This window comes from Tamandua tetradactyla, chromosome 23 (genome assembly GCF_023851605.1).
Source record: "Tamandua tetradactyla isolate mTamTet1 chromosome 23, mTamTet1.pri, whole genome shotgun sequence".
Lineage (NCBI taxonomy): Eukaryota > Metazoa > Chordata > Mammalia > Pilosa > Myrmecophagidae > Tamandua > Tamandua tetradactyla.
Window position 1 is genome coordinate 30,160,646 of NC_135349.1, and position 20,099 is coordinate 30,180,744.

The following is a 20,099-nucleotide window of genomic DNA, read 5'->3' on the forward strand; positions in this document are numbered from 1 at the left end:
TTGCACCATATTGAGTATCTTCTCATTTCTATCTCTATACATTTTCATCTGTTTTCCTTACAGTTACCATAAGGTTAAAATTTTACATCCTAAATATGTAAAATTTATATATGATTTGATACCAACTTAACTTCAATAGCATATAACTTTTCCTATACCCCTCTGCCCTGCCCCCACCATGATTTGTGCTTATTACCACATATTTTTGTATACTGTATGGCCACAAATTTAGAATTAGCATTAATTTTTATGCATTTGAATTTTAGCACCTGGAGGAAATAAGAAGTGAAGTTATACAGCAAAAAACACAATATAATAATACTGGCACTTATAATTACCCAAATGGTTACATTTATTGTAGGTCTTTATTTCTTTATGTTGGTTTGAACCATTGTCTAGTGTGCTTTCCTTTCAATTTAAAGAACTCCCATTAGCCTGGCTTGTAGAGCAGACCTTGTGGGATGTATCCTCTCAGCTTTTGCTTATCTGAGAATATCATAATCTTTCCTTCATTTTTCAAAGAGCATCTTATCAGTACAAAATTCTTGGCTAACTGTCATATTTCTTCAGTACTTGAAGTATTTCATCTTACTGCCTTCTTGCTTCTATGGGTCTAATGGGACAGCCTTTTATGTAACAAGTTGCTTTTGCAACTTTCAGAACTACTTCCTGTCCTTTGCATGATATATGATAGTGTATTTTCCTTTGTATTTATCCTCTTTGTTGGTCTCTAAGCTTCTTGGGTGTGCATATTCATGTTCTCTGCTAAGTTTGGGAAGTTCTCTGTCATTTACTTCTTGGACTATTCCTTCTGCCCTTTTCTTTCTTCTCCTTCTGAACCCCCATAATGCATATATTGGTATGCTTGATGGTGTCCCAGAGGTGTATTAGGCTATTTTCACTTTTAGTATTTAAGATTTTTCTTCTTTCTGCTCCTCATCCTGACTTATTTCAAGTGTTTTGTCTTTAAATTGTTTTCATCTTTAAATTGTTTCGTCTGCCATCTCCAATTTGCCCTTGAAACCCTCTTGGGCATTTTCATTTCAGTTATTTTGGTCTTCAACTCCAGTAGCTCTTTTTGGTTCCTTTTTAAAATTTCTATCTCTTTTTCTGGACTATCATATAGCTCATTTTTGTTTTCCTGATATCCTGTAGTTCTTTCTCTGTACTTTCCTTCACCTCCTTAAGCATTTTAAAGATATTTTATAAATCGCTTTGTTTGGTACATCCACATTCTCATTTCTTTCATTGGTGTTTTCTGTATTTTTAGCCTCTTCCTTTGGATGAGCCATAATTTACTGTTTCTTTACTTATCTTATATTCTTTTGTTGCATATACTCTTTAATACTTTATAATGTTAACTCTGGGAGAGATGACATCAACATGGTGACATAAACAGCTACTGAAAATCTCTCCTTGGAGATTCTGTGTTAAAAATGAACAATGCTGAATTGCTCAGAAATCTGGAGGAGCATATATACTGGGAAGGGACTCCATAAATTTAGAATAGAAGACATATAAGAATAATATCAGTAATTAAAATGTTCAAAAATCAATTGTGATGATGAATGCACAGCTATATGACACTGTGAACTACTGTACAATTTGAATGAAAAAGTTAACTCTGGATCTACTCCCTAGGATGTCTGTTTCTTAGTTTTGTAACCAGCACAAGATAAGAGAAATATTTTCTTGAACTCCAGCCTTCCTATCAAGAAGATAAATGCACTGTGCAGGGTTTTCTCTGTCTAACCAGGCCTCTGTCTTGCCCTGGGCTTTTGCTTTTTTAGTTGTTTTGGAGTTCCCCTGATTACAGTAGTTTGGTTGTTCTGTTTCCCAGGGAACAAACTCCCCTCTCCCAGATATCTGAAACAAGCAGGACTTTATCCCAGACAGCCTACCTCTACAAGTATTTACACTCATCATGTTGTCTCATGCTGCTTTTGCCTGGAAGGCATGTTCTGGAAGGTCGGTCACCCCAGGGAGGACTTTCCCAATTTGGTCTTTCCTAGCCAAAACAGGCCAGGGACCCAGAAAGGGGGCAGCAGACCAGCTTCAAAGTGCCCTGTGGAAGGGGTCAGGAAAGGCACCAACTTCCCCAACAGTTTCCCAAAGCTGAGCTTTCCTGGCCTGCCCAGAAAATGCAGCCCTTCTGTTAACTAAGCCCTGAGGTCCTGAGGAAGTCCTGCATCTTTACATCATTACTACCTCCACCCCTGTCCCAGGAGGGTTGAAACAATGCTGCCCATAAGAGCTAGGACTAAGTGATCCATGCTCACTAGTCAAAGGCTATGCTCAGTTATTCTCCGTGCACAACCCTGCTTTGGGGAAGAGGATTTTAGGTCCTTTTTGGTCAACAGCAATTAGCCAAGAGCTGGACCTCTCAATGGCTTGCCATGAGTGTGGGAAAAGGGCACCAGAAGATGCCATGCAGAGAGAGCAATTTAGAGTTCTTTACCTTAATTTATCAGCCTTTTCTTCCTGCTTATCCCTAGATGCTATACAGTGTTCTTCTGACCTCTGGATTTTCAAAATACTTATTTCAGACAGTTTCTGCCTGCTTAAATGTTGTTTTGGGGGGAAGACAGTCCTGGCCCCCCCCATTCTGTCATCTTCCCTGGAAGTCCCTCCACAACAACCTTTTATCTAACACTGACTGTGTGCAGGAGAACAAAGGTTCATGGTTAACAGAGGGGTTAACAGATTAGATTGCACAATTAGTAAGTGGAAGGGGAGAGGTGTCTGACCTCATTCCGTCTCATGCCCTTCACAGTATACCCTGTTTCCCCACAGCCATCTTGGCAGCCTCTGGTAGCATTTGGCACCGAAATGTTCCTTGTGTTCCAAACTGTATGCTGTAACCTATAGCACAGAGCACCTAAAAAGGATAATACTATTTTGGGGGGCCCTTACTGTGGGCAGGGTACTGTGCTAAGGACTTTACATACACCCTCATATAATTATCACAATAACCCTGTAACAGTGATACTGTGATTATTATTATCATCATCTTGCCTGAGCAAAACTTAAGTTTGGAGACTTTAAGGGAATTTTCCAAAGCCATATGGTCATCAGAGTAGGTGGAACCAAAACTCAGACCCTACTCCTAACCCTTTACATTTCTAATTTTTATTTATTTTTCCTATTTTTTAAGTTGAGGTATAAAGTATACACAAGAAGCTATATAAGTGAACATGTCTTAAGTGTACAATTTATAATACTATATTATAAATCTATATATCAGCACCACTCAGATCAAAATATAGTATATTTTCAGCCACCCAAGGCTGGAAAACCTTTAAATCGCACATAAGGAACTGCTCTTCTGACTTCTATAAACATGGATCTCACCCACACTCTCTGAGACAGAGAAATACTAGAAATACTATGAATACTGAGATTCAGCCAGATCAGACTTCCTGGGGAACCTTCAAACAGGAAAGGGAGAAGCCCTTGTATTGAGGTAGAGACCCTTCACTGTAAGGAGAACCAGAAATTCAACTTCAGTGAAGAAACGTCTCCATTCTCCAGGAGGAAACAGCAGGGAGCAAAGAAAATCTGCCCTTCTCCTGCCCCTTTATTCCCTCCCTCTGCTTCATATGCTCTTTTCCTCTTAGGGTCTCCTGCTCTCCTGCCACTCCCAAACATCTTCTCTGTGCCCTGATGTGGGCCACTGCAGGCAACACACCTAGTATAACCTCACTGGTTCTGAAGACCAGGTGCCCCCAAGCAGGTCGTGAGCCACCTGTGTGAGATGACCCTGCCAAAAAGTGTCCATACAGCAGTACTCCAATCACCTTGTGGAAATAGCACACATTTCTGTCATCTTTCTTTATCTTCTCTTTTCAGACTCACCAGGTGTGAAGAAGTTACTCACACCCTGAGATCCAAAAAATAATAGGAAGTCTGATTCTGGCCACAGATCAAGCTATAGTTTCTAACCCAGCTTTACCAGCAATAAAGTTGATATTTTGCATTCTTTGTATCTTCAGTTCTGTGCTTATTACTCAGTGAGTTTAGAACACGGAAGGGAGAGCTAAGTTTGTTGTATCATTACCCTGCAAGTTCAACACTGGCACCAAAAAATTTCTGGAATCCACATGGATTTAACTTTACATTTTTAAAACTCATAAATTGCATCTAAATAATGTGGTCGTACTTATTTATAACAATGAATAATATTACACAATAAATCATATAGTATCATATAATAAAACATGATAATATAACTTAAATACCTGCTTGAAGACAGAAAGTATTTTCTTGTATTTCCCGAGGGCTTAAATCTTCTGACAAATGAAGCTGCTGGATCCAGCCTGCTGCATTTCCACTAGACAGGCTTCCAATGGAAGAACGGTCAGAAACAAAATTTTTATCTCTGAAAATTTAATGAGTAGACCAATTTATCAATTTTATTTAAAGGTCAGTGCTTTCTATATCTTGTTTAAGAAATCTACACCCTCCCCCCCCACCCCCATCACCACCAGTTTAAGGAAATTCCTGGGCATAGAGATTTCTCCTGTTATCTCTATTGTTTAACTTTTCAATCCACCTAGAATTATTTTTGTCTATGATGTGAAACAGGAATAATTTTCATTTTTTTCTCAGATTACTGAACTGACCCAGCAGCATGTATGGAACTAACTATCCTTCCCCCACTGCTCCACATGGCTGTGTTCTCAAAAATAGAGGGTGACAGATGAAGAATCTATTGTATAAGATGTGGTGAGTAAAAAGAAAAATAAATGCTTTATGTAAGGCATATGTTTTACAAAACATGTTGTCTTGTACTTGAGTAGCTAAAGTACAAGAAGGAAAATAGAATTAAAAAAACAGAGGACAAGCTTGGAAAAAGTTGTTTATTTTTCAAAGTAGAAAAGTTTGTTTACGTCATCTGGGTTTTTTGCTGTGGTGACATATACACAACACAAAATTTTCCACTTTAACCCATTTTATGAGTGCATCTCAGTTATATTTTCATATCCCCAATATTGTGCTACCATCACCACTACATTACCAAAATGCTTTCATCACTTCAAACAAAAACTAACTCTGTAGTTTGTGTGTTTGTTTTTTTGTGTGTGTGTGTGTTTGTTTTTGAAGCCTATTCAATTCATCTGAATACATCTCAATTTTGATCTTTCTGAGTTTTCTTTTTTCCTGAAATTCCTATTCTTCTTAATTTTGGAAAAGTTCTGTTTTATTACATCATTGAACTTTTAAACATTTATTTTATTTAGTATCAACCTCAGGCTCAATTATCCACATGTTGAACAGCCATCTCCTATGGACCATGAACTTCATTTTCTAATTGTTTCAATTTTTTTGTATTCTTCCTCTGCATTGTAAACAACATTTTCCTCTGCATTGTAAACAACTTTTTCCAAGCCTGTCCTCTGTTTTTTTTAATTCTATTTTACTTCTTGTACCTTAGCTACCTAAGTACAAGACAACATGTTTTGTATAACATATGTCTTACATAAAGCATTTATTTTACTTTTTACTCACCACATCTTATACAATAGATTCTTCATCTGTCTATTGTCTGCTTTGTTCCCATTCATTTTATATGGGTACCATATTTTCTTTTTATTTTTTATGGCAGCTACTGTATCTGGAATTCTACTCAAATTGAGTCTCCCAGTCTTCTTTCTCATGTTACCTGGGCCCAATTACCTAGGTATGGGACCTAGGGGTACTCAAAACTTGTAGAATTATCCGTTGACATAGTTATGTCAAATTAATTAAGTTGAATTCTAGGGTACACTCCACCCAGTCAAGAGCATATAGCCTTTCAGAAACTGCCGTTGGGTTTTGAATGACAGATGACCTGGTTTAAACATGTTTCCTGGAATCTGGCCAGACAATAGTCCTTGTTCATATTCAAGCTGCCAGACAACCTGGCAACCTCCACTCCTAGTACCAGCTCTAGGCAAATCAGGGGCAGGCCTTGAAAGGAGACTGTTTACCCAGCTGGGATAATAAATTCTCCAAAATCAGTGAGACATATTTAACATAAAGTAAAAGCTGACATATACCATCTTCTTAAGGAAAAGTTCTCTAACATTGTACCACAAGTACAGGCTGGGCAAAATGATTCTGTAGATTTGAAAGAACTATTTTTTATCAAGAATAGTTATGGCTTGAGCAAAAGAAGAAAAGTGGTATCTTGTAATAACTCAGTTCTATATGGGAAAAAGGCAAGTTTTTTCTTTGAGGTATTGTTTGACTATTATAGAATTCCATTAAGGAAATGGTGGCTCTCTAGGAGGGCAAACCAGAACTATCATAATAGATACCATTGAACAATAATAATAAATTACCACCACCAACAACCTCCACTACTACCACCATCATCATCTACAAATCCTAGCCAAAAAAAAAAACTTTGGCAATAGAAATTTTTCATTATTATGACCGATGAGAGATTTCTCATTCTTACTTTAAAATATTTGAAATTTTTTGACATCATAAAACAGTATATGATTGTCAATAGTATATGAGTTTTTCCTTTGTTTAGGTACAGATAAAAATCGTTAACAAAGCAACTATTCATATTTCTAAGGACTGTTCTTATATGCTTTGGAATGTTCCCTCAGAAAAAAATGAATTTGGTAACACATAATTCTACAATATCCCTAGAGATATAACAAGTACAAAGTCTGAATAATATTGACTTAATAATATGTAGCATGTTAAAATTCTTGTATCTGCTTTTGCTTGAATGAGCTTTACTTACATATTGCAGATCACACATTTTATGCCTTTCAAGCAGATATATTGTTTTCCAACTTTGAGTCAGCCTCTCCAGAGCTGAATTCTGCTTTATAATGATATTAGAGATTAGAGCTTACCCATGGATGGCAACAAAAGATGTTATATTCAATACATCTAATAGATCTAATACATCTAATACATCTAATAGATCTAATACATCTAATACATCTAATAGAAAAAAATAGTAGTCGCAATGTAACATACTTCAAGAAAATTTCAATTTGAAACTATTTTTGACAAACCTTTCATTCCCTATGCTCATTGAAATTCTACTTTTAAAAGAGCAGTAATAATACTCACCTTTGATGGCCATAATGGAGATTAAAGAGAAAAGTGAGAGCAATTGGCCCAGGATCAGGAACACAGACTATCATTTGCCAATATTTTAATTCATTTTCCATAAGATTTCATATCTCTTCCTTTAATGCAGGCTTTGTCTTTTCTTTAAACAGAGACTATATTCACACACACACACACATAGAAATGCACAAACATTTCAGAAAAATAAAATAGTAATAATTGATCACAGACTGCAAATACTAATTTAAGAAAAGGAAAGCCAGACAAATGTTTCCTTTGGATTTGGGGATTTCCATTTAACCTACATGTGTGAACTTGAAAAACAAGGTGTCTTACTAAGTATGCTGTACTGGAGGCTGGTTATACAGAGAAAAAGATACAGAGTTTTCAAGGAACTTCAAGGACAGAGGCCTTTGATAATGATTCAGAGCATGTTTGTGGCAAGTGTAAATGACCCTGGAAATGAGAAACAATCAAAGAAACCCCAGAGCAGGAATAAGTAGGTTGAGGATGCACCCAAACTGCCATCTTGTCGCAGAAGTCCCCAGCCATCAATGAATGGGCAAAGTGAGCACCACCCCACTAACACTCACCCTTGTGAAATATGAAGAAGCTGCTTGATGCCTTCCCAAATGCAGAATTCCACACTGATCTCAGAATCCTCAAAACCTGAACCAGAATCCAGACAATGCTCCAGAGCAGTTTCAGGTGGTCAGAGTGGAGCAGACTGAGGAGCACAGGTATCCCTTCATAGAGTTTCATCTGCTCTTTCATCTGAGGTTCAGCACAAAGTAGGCAGAGTAACTGCAGTTAGTCTGAAAGGTGATGGGGAGGGTGGAGATCAGAATCACAGTACCCACAGAGTGCTGATACCACATTTTGACTAGAGCTATCATCACTAGATGGACAATAGTCTAACCATTCCAAAGTCACATGTTATCAAACATTTTCTGTAAAAGACAGTAAATATTTTCAACTTCGCTAGCCATACAGTCTCTGTTAAAGTTTTCAACCTTGCTGAGATAACACAAAAACAGCTATAGACAATACATTAAAAAATTGGAATGACTGTGTTACAATAAACTTGATTTACAAAAACAAGCAATAAGCCAAATCTATACTCCAAGTCATGGTTTGTTAACCACCATTCTGTCATAATCTCATTGGTCTGGCCTAAGGAACCTATTAACCAGCAATTAGGTATTGAATATATACTCAGTGTCCTGTATTATACTAAAGATAAAAAATATATAAAGGCCTTATTCTAGTCCCCAGAAATTTACTCCATGGTTGTATAAACAAAACACTCATCAAAATGGCAAAAACATAATATGCATTAAAGAAAGAAGTGCTAAGTGCTCAGTGAGTATTTGGAGAGTAATATAAAAATAATTATGGTACATTCATAAGGTTCAACTGAGCTCTGAAAAATTATGACAACGGTTTCATAGAATCATCCTCAGTCTTCTAGTCTCCACACTCTAAATACTCTCCCCAGATGGTGTCATCCATTTCTGTGGCTTCAAACACTACCCCTACCCTGACATCACAATCCCAGCCCAGACACTATTTCTAATCTCCAGAATGTCTAGCCACATGGAGAGTGTAATGACATTAATAAGAATACAGTTAGTGGAATGTGAGGGAAACCCGGTCAGGATGGACGCAGGAGAATTTGGGGGGGAAGAGGAAGGTGGGTTTTGATTTGGGGACTGTACTTTCTATCCACGTTTTCTGTTGGCCAGTGGAACGGAGGAAAGTGCTGCTCTTTTTTTTTTTCTTTACTCAAAACATGCTTTTTTTTAAATCAATGATTAATTTTGGAGGGAGAACCAGATGATTTTACCAAGAAACATTAAGCGGGTTGCAGTGTGAAAAGCTTGGCCGGAGGAGTGCAAGGCCGTTAGCATAAACCCGACACACAGCTTTACCTGCAGGTATGAAATGCTGATATTCTTTCACAGAGTGCTTTTGTGGATTTCTTGGACTTGCACCCCCAGCCCTCCTTTGCTGGAGAAAATAGCTCCCTCCTTCCCGGGCTGGCTGAGAGACGCGGAGAGACAAGCTTCCCAGCCAAGGCGGCCGGCGCCACACTTTTGCAGGCGGCTTCGAGTCTCGGCTTCGAATCCGCGACTACGAGTCTTGGATCAGAAGGCTATCCAAAGTCTGGGCTGGCAAGTCTGACTGCGAGACTTGGCTGCGGTGAGACCCCCGAGTGGCCGCAGCTGCGGTGGTCCAAGCTAATCCCTCCCTCCTTCCCAGGCTGGCTGAGAGACTCGGAGAGACAAGCTTCCCAGCCAAGGCGGCTGGCACCACACTTTTGCGGGCGGCTTCGAGTCTCGGCTTCGAGTCCGCAGCTACGAGTCTCGGATCAGAGGGCTATCCAAAGTCTGGGCTGGCAAGTCTGACTGTGACTCTTGGCTGCGGCGAGACCCCCGAGCAGCGCGCGATTTGCCGAGCAGCTGCAGCTGTGGCGGTCCGAGCTAATCCCTCCCTCCTTCCTGGGCCAGCTGAGAGTATCGGAGAAGCAAGTTTCCCAAGCTGAGGCAGGCGGCGCCCTTCTTTTGCGGGCGGCTTTGAGTCTCAGCTTTGAGTCCGTGGCTATGAATCTCAGATCAGAGGGCTATCCAAAGTCTGGGCTGGCTAGACTGACTGCGAGACTCGGCTGCGGTGAGACCCCCGAGCGGCGCGCGATTTCCCGATCAGCGGCAGCTGCGGTGGTCCGAGCTACTCCCTCCCTCCTTTCCGGGCCAGCTGAGAGTATTGGAGAAGCAAGTTTCCCAAGCCGAGGCAGGCGGCACCCCTCTTTTGCAGGCGGCTTTGAGTCTCTGCTTCGAGTCCGCGGATACGAGTCTCGGATAGGAGGGCTATCCAAGCCGCGGTAGCCCCCCCCACGGGAGGCTTCCTGGTCTGGTGGGGAATCCCCCAGGCCCGCTGTGGCCCGCAACCAACCACAGGGTCCCCTCAAGCCGCGGCAGTTGACGCCCCCACCACGCGCGGCCCCTGAACCAACGGAGAGAATTGGATCCGAAATCCCCAGGCCACAGAGATCGGTGGCTGGGGGAGACCCATTCTAAACACTTGAGACAAACGTGTGCCACGTGCGCCACGTACTGGGCAAGATAAGAAAAACAGATCCCAGAGATTTCACAGAAAAATCTTACAACCTTGCTGGGTCCAACACCCAGAGAAATCTGAATAAATGCCCAGACGCCAGCAGCAGAAGATAACTGTCCACGCTCAAAAGATTGAGATATGGCTCAGTCAAAGGAACAAACCAATAGCTCAAATGAGACACAAGAGCTGAGACAACTAATGCTGAATATACGAACAGAAATGGAAAACCTCTTCAAAAATGAAATCGATAAATTGAGGGAGGACATGAAGAGGACATGGGCTGAACATAAAGAAGAAATAGAAAAACTGAAAAAACAAATCGCAGAACTTATGGAAGTGAAGGATAAAGTAGCAAACATAGAAAAAATAATGGATAGCTACAATGATAGATTTAAAGAGACAGAAGATAGAATTAGTGATTTGGAGGATGGAACATCTGAATTCCAAAAAGAAACAGAAACTATCAGGAAAAGAATGGAAAAATTTGAACAGGGTATCAGGGAACTCAAGGACAATATGAACCGCACAAATATACGTGTTGTGGGTGTCCCAGAAGGAGAAGAGAAGGGAAAAGGAGGAGAAAAACTAATGGAAGAAATTATCACTGAAAATTTCCCAACTCTTATGAAAGACCTAAAATTACAGATCCAAGAAGTGCAGTGCACCCCAAAGAGATTAGACCCAAATAGGCGTTCCCCAAGACACTTACTAGTTAGAATGTCAGAGGTCAAAGAGAAACAGAGGATCTTGAAAGCAGCAAGAGAAAAACAATCCATTACATACAAGGGAAACCCAATAAGACTATGTGTAGATTTCTCAGCAGAAACCATGGAAGCTAGAAGACAGTGGGATGATACATTTAAAATACTAAAAGAGAAAAACTGCCAACCAAGACTCCTATATCCAGCAAAATTATCCTTCAAAAATGAGGGAGAAATTAAAACATTCTCAGACAAAAAGTCACTGAAAGAATTTGTGACCAAGAGACCAGCTCTGCAAGAAATACTTAAGGGAGCACTAGAGTCAGATACAAAAAGACAGAAGAGAGAGATATGGAAAAGAGTGTAGAAAGAAGGAAAATCAGATATGATATATATAATACAAAAGGCAAAATGTTAGAGGAAAATATTCTCCAAACAGTAATAACACTAAATGTCAATGGACTGAATTCCCCAATCAAAAGACATAGATTGGCAGAATGGATTAAAAAACAGGATCCTTCTATATGCTGTCTACAGGAAACACATCTTAGACCCAAAGATAAACATAGGTTGAAAGTGAAAGGTTGGGAAAAGATATTTCATGCAAATAACAACCAGAAAATAGCAGGAGTGGCTATACTAATATCCAACAAGTTAGACTTCAAATGTAAAACAGTTAAAAGAGACAAAGAAGGACACTATATACTAATAAAAGGAACAACTAAACAAGAAGACATAACAATCATAAATATTTATGCACCGAACCAGAATGCCCCAAAATACGTGAGGAATACACTGCAAACACTGAAAAGGGAAATAGACTCATATACCATAATAGTTGGAGACTTCAATTCCCCACTCTCATCAATGGACAGAACATCTAGACAGAGGATCAACAAAGAAATAGAGAATCTGAATATTACTATAAATGAACTAGACTTAATAGACATTTATAGGACATTACATCCCACAACAGCAGGATACACCTTTTTCTCAAGTGCTCATGGATCATTCTCAAAGATAGACCATATGCTGGGTCACAAAGCAAGTCTTAACAAATTTAAAAAGATTGAAATCATACACAACACTTTCTCGGACCATAAAGGAATGATGTTGGAAATCAATAACAGGCAGAGTGCCAGAAAATTCACAAATACGTGGAGGCTCAACAACACACTCCTAAACAACGAGTGGGTCAAAGAAGAAAAAAAACGAAGCTGGAGGTCTTGCACTGCCTGACTTTAAGGCATATTATGAAGCCACAGTGGTCAAAACAGCATGGTATTGGCATAAAGATAGATATATCGACCAATGGAATCGAATAGAGTGCTCAGATATAGACCCTCTCATCTATGGACATTTGATCTTTGATAAGGCAGTCAAGCCAACTCACCTGGGACAGAACAGTCTCTTCAATAAATGGTACCTAGAGAACTGGATATCCATATGCAAAAGAATGAAAGAAGACCCATATCTCACACCCTACACAAAAGTTAACTCAAAATGGATCAAAGATCTAAACATTAGGTCTAAGACCATAGAACAGTTAGGGGAAAATGTAGGGAGATATCTTATGAATCTTACAATTGGAGGCGGTTTTATGGACCTTAAACCTAAAGCAAGAGCACTGAAGAAGGAAATAAATAAATGGGAACTCCTCAAAATTAAACACTTTTGTGCATCAAAGAACTTCATCAAGAAAGTAGAAAGACAGCCTACACAATGGGAATCAATATTTGGAAACGACATATCAGATAAAGGTCTAGTATCCAGAATTTATAATGAGATTGTTCAACTCAACAACAAAAAGATAGCCAACCCAATTACAAAATGGGAAAAAGACTTGAATAGACACCTCTCAGAGGAGGAAATATAAATGGCCAAAAGACACATGAAGAGATGCTCAATGTCCCTGGCCATTAGAGAAATGCAAATCAAAACCACAATGAGATATCATCTCACACCCACCAGAATGGCCATTATCAACAAAACAGAAAATGACAAGTGCTGGAGAGGATGCGGTGAAAGAGGCACACTTATCCACTGTTGGTGGGAATGTCAAATGGTGCAACCACTGTGGAAAGCAGTTTGGTGGTTCCTCAAAAAGCTGAATATAGAATTGCCATACGACCCAGCAATACCATTGCTGGGAATCTACTCAAAGGAATTAAGGGCAAAAACTCAAACGGACATTTGCACACCAATGTTTATAGCAGCGTTATTTACAATTGCAAAGAGATGGAAACAGCCAAAATGTCCATCAACAGACGAGTGGCTAAACAAACTGTGGTATATACATACGATGGAATATTATGCAGCTTTAAGGCAGGATAAACTTATGAAGCATGTAATAACATGGATGGACCTAGAGAACATTATGCTGAGTGAGTCTAGTCAAAAACTAAAAGACAAATACTGTATGGTCCCAATGATGTGAATCGACACTCGAGAATAAACTTGGAATATGTTATTGATAACAGAGTTCAGCAGGAGTTAGAAACAGGGTAAGATAATGGGTAATTGGGACTGATGGAATACAGACTGTGCAATAGGACTAGATACAAAAACTCAAAAATGGACAGCACAATAATACCTAATTGTAAAGTAATCATGTTAAAATACTGAACGAAGCTGCATCCGAGCTATAGGTTCTTGTTTTGTTTTGTTTTGTTTTGTTTGTTTTGTTCTTATTATTATTACTTTTATTCTTTTTTCTCTATATTAACATTCTATATTTTTTTCTGTTATACTGCTAGTTCTTCTAAACCGATGCAAATGTACTAAGAAACGATGATCATGCATCTATGTGATGATGTTAAGAATTACTGATTGCATATGTAGAATGGTATGATGTCTAAAAAAAATGGTCAGCACAATACTGCCTAATTGTAATGTAATTATGTTGGAACGCTGAATGTAGCTGCATCTGATCTATAGTTTTTTTTTGTTTTTTTTCTTTCTCTTATATATTTTTGTACTTTTTATTTTTATTTGTGTTTTCTCTGTGTTATCACTTTATTTCTTTTTCTGTTTTCGTGCTATTTCTTTCTCTAAATCGATGCATATGTACTGAGAAATGATGACCATACACCTATGTGATGATATTAAGAATTACTGATTGCATATGTAGAATGGATTGATTTCTAATGTTGTTAGTTAATTTTTTTTAATTAATAAAAAAAAATGTAACATAAAAAAAAAGAAAATAAAAGTCAATTGTAATGATAAAAAGTATTTATTCCTTCTAGGCACTTATATTCTGGAGCAGTTAGAAGGAAAAATCTGGGAGGATGGTATGGTAGCCCATGACAAACCCTGGGATTGGCCTTATAACTTCTTGTTGAAGAGTGCTTTGAAAACTATTACTTTTTTCTTTCTTTGCTTTGCATTCATGTTATATTATGCATATATTATATAATATATATTGTATATTCATGCGATATTATATAAAAAATAAAAAAAGAATATTCACTGCAAAAAAAAAAAAAAAAAAGAATACAGTTAGTGACCAGTTATTGAGAACTCACAATGAGATAGGCACTATGCTAGTTCCAAAAATATGGAAATATTTTCTACAAAAATGTTCAAACTGTCAATTTCTCCAAGCTAAGCAACATATGTAAATGCTACTAAACACTCCATTACACTCTCAGACTTCTAAAATGATGTTAAAGGACATCAACGTTTGCACCTAGGCATCATCCTCAGTAACATGACTTAGTTGGAAGTTTTTAATCTAACCAGTTGTCTTCTCTGAACCCCTCATATATATTAATTCATTTATCATCTCTCTGCATTTTCAGAACTCAAAGCTACCAAAAAAGTACAAACAGAATACATTCCTAGAGCAGAACTTCTACCTATGGAACAATTGCTGGGGTGAGTTTTTATTTCTTGTTCTGTAGATTTTCCCCTTTTATGATGCATTCTTTTTAAAAAAAAATATTTAAAATAAAGCTGTCATTATCTTTGTTTCTCTGCTCCTTTCCTTTTTTCTTCTCTCACTCTTTCTTTCCTCACTTCATCATCTAACACAATGTTTTCCAAGCTTCAGTCAATGGCATATCATTTTCATAATTGCCATGTCAACTTAACACTTTAACACTAACTCAAAAACTGTGTTCAAATTCTAAGCAATAATGTTAATGAAATATATACCTATTGAAATGGAAAACATTGGTCCATAGACCACCTTGAATCATATGTTAACATACTTTAGGCAGTCTTGTTTTAATTTGTGTTTGAAACAGCTTCCTGGGATCTGAAAGTTCAAGAAGTTATTGAAACTTAGCTTTAGGCTCACACCCTTTAAACATTCCTGCTAAGATGAATTGAACATGTTTCAATTAAAACTGAAGTCATCACCTTGAATGAATAGTTAGCCCACATGTTAGTAATACTGTACCATCCATTATGAGGTTGACTCAAATAGAAATGCCTACGTTCAACCATTTTTGTCCAACAATGACTATTTCATATGGTCCAAACTAATATAAATCTGTGTGCCATAATGCATACACACCACACACACACACAGACGGTGTCAATTTACATACAGTCGGGTTTCCCAAGCAGCATTTAAATTAAGCAATAAACTGAGTTGATATTAAATAGCATAGGAAAAGAACTTCAGAAAAAAGAAAAAGAGCTTCAGAAAACCTTTATTTATATTTCCTGTATATTCTCCCTAGGTTGGTAAAAATGTAAAAGGATGGCTGAGATCACATTTTAAGGCTAGGTTACATTTTTGAGAATTGTACATAGCACATGGTGTGACCAGAAAGGCTGTGAACCTGAGCATGTGAACCACTGCCATACAAGGCTAAAGCATTCACTCTTTCATGGACCACTCACCTTGTGAGCTCCACTTGTGGCGACCCATTCTCTTTGGTCTTTGACAGCAGCAAGTTTTTGAAAAATATCTATAAAGGGAGAAAATAACTCAAAAATGGATGTGGAGTTTAAATGAGGCAGTAATCACAGAACTTCATATCTGAAATATTGATGGGCAAACAGAAAATGGACAAAGAAGAACATAGATAACACAAAAGGATCAATGCAGGGAGGAGGCAGTGGGTTATTTTTTAACCCCATGAACTATCCCTTGAAGCACAGCTAGTAATTACTTTATAATATTATTGTAATAAGGAAATATGGAAAGACCAAAAAGGCAAATTTCCCTTCCCCTTAAAGTTAAACAATTCTTTAATATCATTACAAGTTCAAAATGAGGTCTGGTCTTCAAAGATCCTCCTTTAAGAATTTCAACTTATAAATGGGGACAGAGAATTTCAGGAAAACTTTCAAAGAGAACTCACAGTACACAGGGCTTGCCATGGACAATTACCATAACTGAGAAGTAGTGTGCTACCTCACTAACAATATAGGAAACGAGTCTACTCACACAGAGAAAATGGACTAGCACCCCCCAATGTAGGAAGCCTGTAGCTAATCAAACCTGGAGGAGATGGAAAGGTAATTTTGTAGCAGCTTCAAAGAGACCAGTCTGAGAGACCAGTCTGAGAGACTAGGGAATATATCACCCACACAGACCAAAGTTTTCACATCATCATCATCATTTATGAGGTCTTGATCTTTTTCATTTTTATATTCTGAATGTTCCAGATACTTGTTAGAAAGGTATTATCATTAACACCCAATTATAGATGAAAAATGAACAGTCTATGAAATTTTTTTTTTTTTTTAAAGGAAAGACAGAGAGAAGGAAGGAAGGATAGAAGGAAGGAAAGAAGGAAGAAAGGGAAACATTTTTAAACATTTTCTTGTTTTTATTGTATTCTGTTTCTCCGTTTTTGTTACATGGGCTGGGGCCGGGAATCGAACCGAGGTCCTCCGGCATAGCAGGCAAGCACTTTGCCCGCTGAGCCACCGCGGCCCGCCCAAACAGTCTATGAAATTTTAATAGAAACCAAAGAAGGCAAAAATATTTTTACAAAAATTTGCTTTTATGGAATTCTCTCTTTCATCACATAAACTTTTGCTCAAGAAAGACCTCCTCCAACATGAAATTATGCTTTTCATGGTCAGGGTTGTGATCCAAAAGTCTTCCTTGTGGGTATGTCTTGCCACTTAGTATATTAACAATTGGCCTGTACTCTCAACACCATGATATTGTATGGGTGTGTTCATAAAGTTCAAAGCATTCTTTTTTTTTTCCTACTGCCTATTCTAACATGTGCAAGAAGTTGATTGCATCTCCCTGACAATGCTTACATGTCATGTTGACCAGCTTGTCCACACTGTGCTGCTCTTCTCCATAACTGAGGTACTCATGGGCCACCATCTCCATGTACTGCAGGAGGGATCAGACCAAAAGAATGTCAGAGAGGAGGAGGCACAGGCACACTAGTAGGTGATGGACAAGGTCATGCAGTTTTTCAAATAAGCTGTAGGTGGCACAACAGATTCACCAAATACTATACAACAATACTATACAATACTATACAATACTATACAATACTATACAATAAAGTCTTGATATGACTTTACCTGAATAAGTTTGTGGTGTAATCTAGCATTCAAATATATGACACTTAAACATGATGTTCAATGTATAATACAGAAAATTTTTAATTCTTCAGTGTACTTTTTTAGTAGAATTTTTATAACCTACCAAACACATTTTATTGATGTTATACCTTGTGATATTCTAAATTATATCTAACCAGGTACGTGCAGATAACAATAAAAATAATAGAATGGGAATGGAGTAGTCTGATAACTCCTCGCTAGGATAAGTGATTAAAATAAGAAATAGGCTCAGAGAAATGCACATAATTTCTGATTTATAATGGAAGTCAAAGATGATAAGGAGAGCCAGTTTACCTAAATTCCCTTTACAATACAATTTATGGAATGCTATTAAATGAGGTGAACCTTCAGCAAATTTTAAAAATATAAATTAAAAACAAAACTAGACATGTTGTAGCAGTTTTCCAAGAATGAGAATATAATTCAAAAAAAGACAACATAAAATTCTCATGTTCCTTAATCTTCTATTAATAATTCATAATTTGTTAACAAAGCCACGAAGTTATGAATATCATTCTCTCTATTCACACTATAGATTTTAGGAGACCAGCCTATCCCAATTTGATGACATGTCCCCAAAATTTGCTTTATTGTATTAATAAACCCATATCTTCAATATGCTTATCATTTATATTCACCTGTTCACTTTTCCTCAGTAGTAGCCAAAGCAGAAAATTAAATGAAGTCATGATCATTTCTCATGTTGTAATTTATTTTAAAATATTCTTATGCATACGGTAATTCATTTTTTATATAAAAAGAAGTTAGGAAGTTTTTTATAACAAATATTTTTCTTCACTATATGGTATGTACCATTCTGAGAATTTGGAACTGCCAACCAAAACCTATTTTTTTCACTACTGACTAAAGACTTTTAGTGACCTTTTGTGGCACTTTCTCCTTTCAACAGTCCAGGTAAAGTGAACCCAATTAGCAAGACAAAATATCCTGGGTACCCTCCTTTTCTGTAAATATCATGCCTCACACTCACACTTATCATCACCCCCACTCCTGCCCTGGCAGGCAGTATACTGTGAGAAAGTCATCTTCTGTCATGCACCTATTTAATCTTTGCTCAGAGCAATGCCAAATTAAAATAAAGAATAACGACTGCAAAAGGAATCTTACCTGAGCTAAGCTTTCAATCCCACCCAACCTGTGGAATATTTCCTAATAAAATAAAAACAAAGCAACATATACAAAAGATGAGGGTGGAGGGGTGCATATCTTACATGCAATTTATTTAGTAAGCCATGAGATTTATAATTATTTCTTGAACTCCACATTCTAACTTAAATAGGGAAAACCTTAATATTAGTTATTCACACTACATGTAAGATGAACTATTAATAAATATGAAGATTGGTTGAATTTGAGAGACTGTATATGTGCTCAGAGCTGAGGCCTGTCTTTTCATTCTTTTTATTTCTCATATGTCACCACAAAATGAGCCAGGAAGAGCTGTTAGATGTCATTTCATTCAACCCCCCTCATGTTACAGAGAAGAAAAACAGAAGTTCAGAAAGGTAATCCATTTTGCCTGAGAAAGAGAGCCTGGACAAGAATCCATCATTAACAATCTCCCAGGACCTTCCTCTAGGCCTTTGCCATACAAAGTGTGGTCCATAGACCAGCAGTATTAATATGACCTAGGAGCTGATTAGAAATATGGAACCTTCTACCCCACCTCAGACCTGCAGTATCCCACCCTGAATTTCAAAATATCCTCACATTATTCACATGTACAATAAAAATTTAAAGGACTGCCTTAGTAGGCTCTAGGGATTCTCCCTAAAATTATTATTCCAATTGTCTTAATACCATTTTCTAAACAAATGTGAGGGTACTCAATGAAAAAATGTGTCCTGACTCAGGATTTTAAATCTAATTCTTAATAAGAAGACATTCTATTATACTATTTAAGCTGTCCCACAGTGCTAATTATGGAAGAGAAGGGGTGGAAAGCTGGAGTCATGAAAGGGACTAGCTTAGAACTCTATTAATAGTAAGTACTCTCAATTTATTCACATCAGCATTTATCTGCAGGCAAATCTGCTTTCAGGTGGCCCCTAACCTGCTTGATGAAAGCTGCATTGACATTTCCCTCCTCCCTGACCAGCTCACAGGGAAGTTATTTGATATATGAACATTAACCATCAGCCACATTTCAGTTCAGAGCAATGTATGGGGGATATAAAGTACATGAGTGTGAGAGACACCAGTCTAGTTCTACCATGAAGTCAACCAACTGGGCAGGCTGGGAAACAGGCACAGGTTCTCAAGGCCCCCTGGGTTGAAGTTTCCTTATTTTATGAGAAGCAAATTTGTAAACACTGAACAAAGCCATGTTTAAATTAAATACAAAGGGACAATTATAACTCAATTAAAGATAGCCCTGTGAACTCCCTAATGATTTTAACAAGAAGACATAATTAGAAATATATATGCAGCAAAGAGCAGAGCCCAAAAATACATGAAGCAAATATTGACAGTTTTGAAGGGAAAAGCAGATGGTTCTACATTATCAGCAGGAGACTTTAATATTCCACTTTCAATAATGAATAGAACACCTAGACAGATCATCAATAAGAAAGTAGAACACTTGTACAAACTTTACTCTAGACTCAGAATGAATTGGAAAGGGAAGATGGG

The 20,099-nt window shown here is 37.7% G+C and overlaps 1 pseudogene; it reads right to left on the reverse strand.

Moving 5' to 3' along the window:
- The window catches only part of LOC143666751 (serine/threonine-protein kinase Nek10-like), a 90,408-nt pseudogene that overhangs the window by 30,248 nt on the left and 40,061 nt on the right, over positions 1-20,099 (reverse strand).